General features: G+C 44.0%; 1 pseudogene; it reads right to left on the bottom strand.

The window, feature by feature from the left end:
- The window catches only part of LOC109301642, a 66,287-nt pseudogene that overhangs the window by 40,280 nt on the left and 17,507 nt on the right, over positions 1-8,500 (bottom strand).

Here is an 8,500-nt window from a genome sequence, read left to right as displayed (position 1 = left end):
CAAACCTGAGAACAAAAGAGACCAGAGATGCCCTGTATAAATTCTCCAGCGTTTTGGGATCTAGGACTGATGCTGCACTGCAGAAGCTTTCCCAGGAATATCAAAATGAAGCTTTTCAAAGAGAAAAGGGTTCAAATGGGTGCTGAATCTTTTTTTCCTAAGAAGCAGAGGGATCAATTGTTTGAATGTATGTATTTTTCTAGTTCTGTTTTGCTGCTCAAAGGCTTTTAGGACATTAAAGAATCAAGGCAAAATATGTTTTAAGGTAGAACTTATCCAACTTTATGATGTGAAGGAGACATTTGAGAACATTTTAAATTCAAAACCACTAAAATTAGAGACATTTTTCAGAAGCAACTATTGATTAGAAGTGATCCACATAATCTGCAGCAGCACAGCAGTGTAGCAGAAGTGTGCTGGGCCCATAACCCAGAGGTTGATAGATTGAAACTGTCCTCTGGTAAGTGTTTCTCCTTACCATCTATAAACTTACAAAGGGGGGCCAGCGGGGAATGGGAGATACCTTGTTGTGCCTGAGCGTGTCCTGGAATAACGGCAATAAGTTGTTAGATAGTAGGTTCAGACTAGATATCAGGAGGCACTACTTCCAGTTAGGGTGGCTAGGATCTGGAACCAACTTCCAAGGGAAGTCGTGCTGGCTCCTACCTTGGGGGTCTTTAAGAGGAGGCTTGATGATTACCTAGCTGGGGTCATTTGAGCCAGTTTTCTCTCCTGCCCAGAGCAGGGGGTTGGACTGGAAGATCTGCAAGCTCCCTTCCCACCATATATCTATGAGAATTGAGGATTGATTTATTTCACTTGCTCTCCAACCCAACTGCTAGCAAATTTGATATTCAGAGTTTTTTAAGACAATGAGGCACAGGTTTTCTCAAGACAAGCAAGACATCAGCAGAAAAAGCAACCAATGGCAAGATCTAGGAATCTGTAAGATAAAGCTGGGCTAGCTTGGCATGTGCAGAGCGGTAGGAAGGTGCTGACCCTCAGTGGCTGCCTTTCTTTTCTCTGCCCGCCAACTCACTTTCATGAGATTGCCAGCTTTGCTTCTCCTGCAGTATACAGCAGAAAAGATGATAGCAGTCTGTGTGATAATACTTTTTGCCACGGACACTCATAGGAAAATGCCAGGGACACTCATAGGAATCATTTTTTCCAGTATCTGTCAACATGAATCAAAAAAACCTCTCTCAGACCCATCGCCTGTATTGGTCATTGTCATTCTGTGCTATCCAGTGTTGCTCTACACATTTAGCCCAGGTCCCTAACATAGATATTCTACATCTTACCTTTTGATGCCAGGTTGAGGATAGAGTTGCCAACTGCCAGGACAGGGTTCAGATCCCATGTTGTTCCTATACTAACAATGTGTCCCTCTAAAGACTTTCACAAATAGAGAGATTATTTTTATGGCTCTCTTTCCCATACAGAACAGTGTGACCTATAACATGACCCCACTTTCACAGCTATTGGAAATTTAAGGGACCTAATTTCAATTTAAAGAGCTGGAAATAGCTTGTTCAGTCTTGATTGATGTTTCCCATTCCTGACACAGACCTAAAGTGTCCTGGGTAGTTCCTGCACAAAGGACCCTCCCTGAGCCTGAGAAGAAGGTCACAAAGGAGTAGAACAAAGAAGGTTAGAAGAAAATGACAAGGGCTGGGGACAGGGAAGCCTGGGGAAATGTCTTGGTCACCTAAACACACATGTATATTGAGCACATGCAGCAGAATTCAAATGACACCTACTGGACCAGCAAAGTGCAGCTTGAGAGTTGCCTGATTCAAGTGTAGGAGCAATATTATTACCTCTTCTGGGAGTGTAAATGCCCCCTTTATATGAATCAGAAGATGTCTGCATGTCTCCAGAGGATGTTTCTATACCTATAACAGGGACACATTCCTGCCTAGAGGAAATATGATCACTCCTGAACTTTAGTTGGTAAGTCACAACTGGTCACAAGCTGCACTTTGGTCATCCATTCACCACTAGATAAAATAGAATTCTGCCCATAGAACATAGGTAGTTGCAGTGCAGACCCTGCCTTCCCAGTGTACCAACAGGAGGGAGAGTGAGAACTCAGTCTCATACCCATTCAATCCTTGGATTCTCAGCCAACATGGTTATCAACTGCAGGGCTCACTACAGCTACATAGACACCTCTTCCTTGGTGTCTGGACTGCCACCCCTAATTTGTTTCACATAAGCTTATCATACAATAATAACTTTTAATCCTTTCCAATGCAGGCTGTCTTCTACTAGATGGATAAGTGGACACACCTAATTTAATATTCCTGGTCAAGACCCAGGACCACCCACCTCTAAATAAATGCTATCATTTTGCAAGGGAATGCCACACTAATATGCTTGTGGTATTGGCCTATTCACTGTCAAAACTGAAAACATACAGCCACACTCCTGATCTGTTCTTCAACCAGAGTTTTCAGCTGCTGCAAGAGAGCATGGAAAATCTTTGTCTTCTCCTCTGGGAGCTCCAATATCACTTCTCTCAGGATGTCTCTGAGCTGGGCCAGTCCGCAGGCAGCTCCTATCACTAGTCCTGGAACAAAATATTTGAAGCAGTTGAATGAGAGCATCACCATACTTCAAAATGATCCCAACTGTACAATTGGCCCATGTGAACTGTTTTCCTAGAAAAACATTCTGTACTGATGAGAATCAAGGACTCTTATCTCTTCTAGTATCTAATATCACATCACCCAAGTTAATCCCATCATTGCCATTAACAGAACTGTTATAAGTTAAATCAGGAACTCACCATTAGTAGTGCTACTCACATCATGCAAATCTGGAATCATGGTGGGATAGAGGATAATGGGATGATGAACACCAGCAAATTTCATATCAACAGTGAAGGATGGAGAATTATGCTGAGAATAAGGAAACTAAAGCTGGCTATATCAGATTCCCAGAACTGTGGGTCTATAATATGATGGATGCATTCCAAGAACTCATTATTACCATCAGCTTTCCTGCTTTGGGGTCTACCAACCTCTTGGGCACAATGGATTCCTTTTCCTTTATTCCTCCTGTGCAAGACCCTGTTGGTTCTTTCTGCTACAAATCTCAAACTCTCTGTCCTTCTGCCGTTTCCATGATATCCTTCATTTCCTTCCCTGATTATAGCAATTTCTTCTCTGCACTCCTTGCTTTCCCTGCCACATCGCTCAGAAGGTGGGATGACACCATATGACAGCAGAATTATTTTCATGGTTTACTGCTCTGCATAGCTTCTTGTCTCCCTGAATCAACTTTCTGCTTCCTGTCATGTTATGTATAGAGTCTTACGTCAAAAGCCTCATCCAACCAACCCACTGCCATCTCATCCCTACCCATCATTAAACTTTGCCTCCATCTTTCACTACACCAAGTCATCCCATCTTTATGTTCTTTTGTGTCTCCATGCAAAATTCCAGCACCACCTCTTGGGTCTGGAACATGCATCACTGACCTTCCAGCTAACATATATTTTAAAAGCAGCAAATAAGATATGTGTATGTAGCTATAAATTTACCATGATTTATCAGTGCTATAATCTTCAGTCTCTGTGTCCTAGCTCCCATTGCCATATCATGCCTCATATAGGCCCTGATCCAATGCCAACAGAAATCAATAGTGAAAATCCCACTGAGTTTAGTGGGTACTGCACCAAGCCTTTAGATGCACTATCAGCACCAAAGTGTTTGCCATTCTAGCTGTTTGCAAAATCCCAGGCACCTCAGGATACAATATTAGCCAATAAATAACAACACAGGCAAGTTTCTACCATCTGAGCATAGATCTGAGAATTGGGGTCTCTCTACATCTCCTTACAGTCAATGTACATGACTGTGTACATGGCTACCCAAAGAACAGCTTAGGACCACAGTGGAATTCCCTACAGAGAGAGAAATAATAATAATCCCTGTGAAAAGGGACTCTTGGACCCTCCATACCAACACTGGTGTTCCCCACAATGACAGGTGCTTTGGGGTACTTGGCCTTGAGCTCCAGAAGCTCTCTCAGGCTGCTGGGAGAAATCCACATAGTTCTTTCCCCCTGGAAAACCAGAGTTCTTCCCTGCTGCTCCTGAGCCATTCTCTGTAGTGGAAATGATACAGATTTAGGGCTTCAGATGAATGCTAATATAAAGGCACCTGTAAAGGAGAATAAAGCAGAACAAAACATTTCATAACAAAAGATAATAACACCTTGTATTTAAATAGCATTTTTACTTGCAATTCTTATAGTGCCTTATAATTGTATCCTTAATTATGTACATGTTTTCAACAGGGGAATTGAGGTACAAAGTGATTAAGTCACTTGCCTGAGTCAGTACAACAACCTAGTGGTAAAAGAGGTCTACAATGAAAGTCTCTTGTCTGTCAATCTCTTGTGCTAACCGCTAGGAAAGCCCCTCCTCTGAATGGGTGTTCAGTAACTAGCCAAAGCAAAGTAATTTCCCTTAAAACATTGAGGCTTCATCATCTTCTCTACAAAGGTATTAACATTCTCCTGGAATTTCTGCTTAGACAAGGCACAGCTCTGACTGAAGCTATCCGCCCCAAACTTTGGTACATTTCAGTATGCATTTAGTTTCCAGAATAACCAACTGAAATATCTGGGACACTTCTGGTTGCAAGGAGATTCTCCTCTGAAAAGTGACAGTGTGCAAACAGCACTGCCTTACTCACCTGATCATCTGCCTGTTTGTATTTGAAGACACATCTAACTATCCCCATTCTGCTGTTTACTCCTGAGAAGTCAGAGGAGCCAACACAGCTAAGAGGAAGTTAGTGGGATCTTAGCCTTTCTGCACATCCTCCACAGAACTGTTCCAAATCAGCTTTGCCTGGGCTATTTCCTTGAGCATGTGCAGCTGTAACTGGAGATGCAATCTGAAATCTGGTGGTTGCGCAGGGGAAGTGAAGGCTTAGTTTCCCAGCACAAATTGTTTACAAATCACAATGCAACATGCAAAGGAAAAGACACATCTTAAATCTTAAATCCCACAGTGAATCCACATGGACTAGAAGCAGAAAAATAAGGGAAACAAACAGATCATAAGCCACATATTAGTATAAAGATTGCCTTCTTAGTCCTTAGTAGCTGTATCCCCACCCCTCAGACAGAACCAGTTCATCTAATACAATAAGGGATGGATGTTGGCACTGGGTTTATGACCCAGATACCTTGTTCTGGGTGGACCTAAACTGTCAGACTGACCAGGACGTCTCCATCTGATAATAGGCAAATGTTATTGATACACAGTGATAGCAGATAAGAACAATGGAAACAACTCTATATCCACCAGTCCCAGGGTTCACAGGGTCAAGGTATGTCTGGCCAGAATGTAAACTTCACTCTGAGGTTCTCTCCTGAATGTCAGATGTCAGCAGTCTGGAGGTCAGAGGCTGAGGCCCAACCCAACCTCCCCCCATCACAGTGGGGTGGCTAAAACAGGCTGGTGGTGTGCCCTCTGTCCATGGTGGCCTCGGGATCCCCTCTCAGGGACACTTTGCTGCTCTGAAATCCCTCTTTTTGTATCCATTTCTCTCTGTGATGACTCTTCATCTTTGGACATTGTTGATTGGTCTCTCTCATCATACTGTTCACATTCTGTCCTGTCAGCATTTCACAAACCCATCACATGCACACATCCTAATTTGGGCTCTTTCCAGTCTTCTCCTAATTTGGTCTGTTCCCCAAAACTGGAAATCCCAAGGGCTCTGGAGCTGGGCACTGTGACTTGGCCAAGGCGGCAGATGCCCTTATCTCATGTTATAGAAAAGTGTGGTACATATCTTCAATTTCTCAGCCTGTGTGTCCGCTTGCTGCTTTCCTGTGTCAGACACAGTGGGCCTTGAAGGCACAAACAGGGTTTTAGAAATCAATTAACCATTGCTGTTGCCCTGGACCATTTTTTAAATACATATCTACTTTACCTACAAGACAATTCCCAAAAGCAAACCTCTAAATACCATTTGCTAGCCATCAGTGGAGGGAGGCAATATAACACTATATAGTGTCAGTATAACACTAGTGAACAGGAGAACAGGAGTGTGTCTGCCAAAATCTGGATTCTGTGGGGAAACAGAATCTCTTGCCCAGGTGCCCAAATTTCACCTGACATGTGAAAGAAAACAGGTAGTGGGACACTGTCAGAGACTGTCACTGCATCCCCTCCTGCTGAGGACCAGATACTTGCTGTTCTGATCTCAGCTGCTCTTTACAGCTGTGATGCCAAAGGGTAAACTATATTGATGCACAAGTGACAGAAGTGTGCTGTGAGATCCTCCAGGTGAGAAGGTAAATGTTCTCCTCCCCTTTCTGGCACCCTGTACCTTCCCCAGCTACTCCAGCAAAACCAGTGACTGCTTCTCTGTGGGCTGCCACCATGACTGCTGCCCTTCCCTGCCCCCAGGCAGCCCCTGTACCAGGCCTCTCACCTGCTCCCCATGTTCCCAGCAATACATGCTGCTGAGGGTGGGCAGGTGCACAGATGCAGAGAGATGCTTTGCAGCCTGGCTCATCCCCTCCACTCCTCTCATATTCCCAGGGCTGGCAGGAGGGGCTGTGGGATGGTTGCCTGTGTGAGATAACCTGTAATAGCACTCTCAACAGGGTGCCTGCCCCTGCCCTGAGGTACAGATAGGGGACAGACAATGGAAAGAGCTGGGCACAGCAGGGGGAGCTTCACCCCTATTAAGTGGCATCAGATCAACTTTTCTCAACTTTTTTAGCCTCAAGGCCCTCCTACATATCTTTTCTGAATTTAGAGGTAAAACAGTTCAGGCAAATTATGGAATGGTTGGTGCCTTGAGGCTAGAAAGGTTGAGGACCACTGGTATAGAGGCTTATCCTTTGCTTCAGGAAAGATTTATTTGGTGTCATTGTTTTTAAAAAGGACATCTCAGCACTGGTATGATTCCCTCTGGCAAAGAAAAGAAATATGTTATATGTTTTGGGAAAATACACACACATACACACCCCTTTGGATGTAAGAACGAAGTGTGCTGCCAATTTTAATCCAGAACAGAAGTGTGCCCCAGGTATCAACAATTTGGGAAACAGTGCTGTACAGGATGTGAACATTTTTTTAAAGAAAAACAGCTAGTTTCCCTGCTTATTTACTGCTGGGGCACAAGCCAATCTGTTTGCAAAACTTGAGTCATTAATGGGTGCTTGCCTCTCTCTGATAAAAATTGCATTTCATAGATGCCCTCATCTTTCACAAGGTCAAATGCATTCTTTTTTCTGCAATTAAAGAACCTGTTCCTGTCCCCTTACATAGCAAGGTTGCCTGCAGGTGATATGTTGTCTTCAAGATCTACAATAATGTTTTCTTAAAATAGCTGCTTCTTTGAACAGTGCAACTTGGTAAAAACAAAACCAAATGAATCCTGCATGGCACAGGACTTCTGCAACTAGTACAAGGCCTGGACTGTTTGGCTTCCATAAGAATTAGGAGCTACTGGCTTGGTACACAGTTCATTATCACAGTGCTGTGTCCACTCCTGCATCCAGTGTGGTATCTGCCATTCATAGTTATAGTCAGCCAAATAAAGCTTATTAGCTAAGAGGCTATAATCTCCAGAAACACTGCCTGAACCACTGCTGAAGGAAATCCATGAACAGCTTTGAACTGAATTCACTGGGGACTGAAGCAGGTCCTCAGCTGAGTCACAAAAACTTGTTTAATGTACTGCATTAGTACCATAGGAACATGTCCCTTTGTAAAGGGAAACTCAAACAGCAACATGTGGGATAAGGTGAGGGTAACAATACCACTTCTTGGCTTGGTTAGGAATTTTCTGAGCAAGGATCAGACGGTGGGAAGGATCCAAACTGAAGAAGCTAACAAAGGTCTTTAATCAAACTGCAAGAATTGATTCAGGCGGGTGGCTTCCTGGCGGGGCTTCGGGAAGGGGCCTTCCTGCCCTTCGGATGGGGGGCTGGACTCGATGATCTTCTGAGGTCCCTTCCAGCCCTAATGTCTATGAAATCTATGATTGTGACAGTCTCATTTTTAGAGTGCCCCACTTAATGCCACCACTCCTAAAGTATATCGTTTTCAAAGGGAAGATAAGGGAGCAGGAGCACTCCCTACAGTCCACCTTAAGGACATGTGAGTGGCTCTTACCTCAATATTTGCTCTAGCTGGCAATTATTAAACACAGTGATTAAACATGGGTGAACTGATCTACAAATCAAACCACTCTGGCAATGCTCACATGACTCCCTGATGATATATAACCGATCAGCTTCCAGGCTCTCAAGCCCAACATGAACACAGTTTATAGCTCCTGCGAGCAGCTGCAATGCTGTCGGCAGTGGAGTGTGTGTGTGTGTGTGTGTGCGCGCGCGCATGCGCATGCATGCGTGCGTGTGTGTGTGTGTGTGTGTGAGTGCTGACCAGAGGTTGGCAACCACCTGCAGATACTGCCAGCAATGTCAGCGGTGACCAGTGGCAATTCCAGACTGC

The sequence above is a fragment of the Gavialis gangeticus genome, unplaced genomic scaffold (assembly GCF_001723915.1).
Source record: "Gavialis gangeticus isolate Ggan-Ray unplaced genomic scaffold, GavGan_comp1, whole genome shotgun sequence".
NCBI lineage: Eukaryota > Metazoa > Chordata > Crocodylia > Gavialidae > Gavialis > Gavialis gangeticus.
This window is presented reverse-complemented; position numbering and strand designations above follow the sequence as displayed.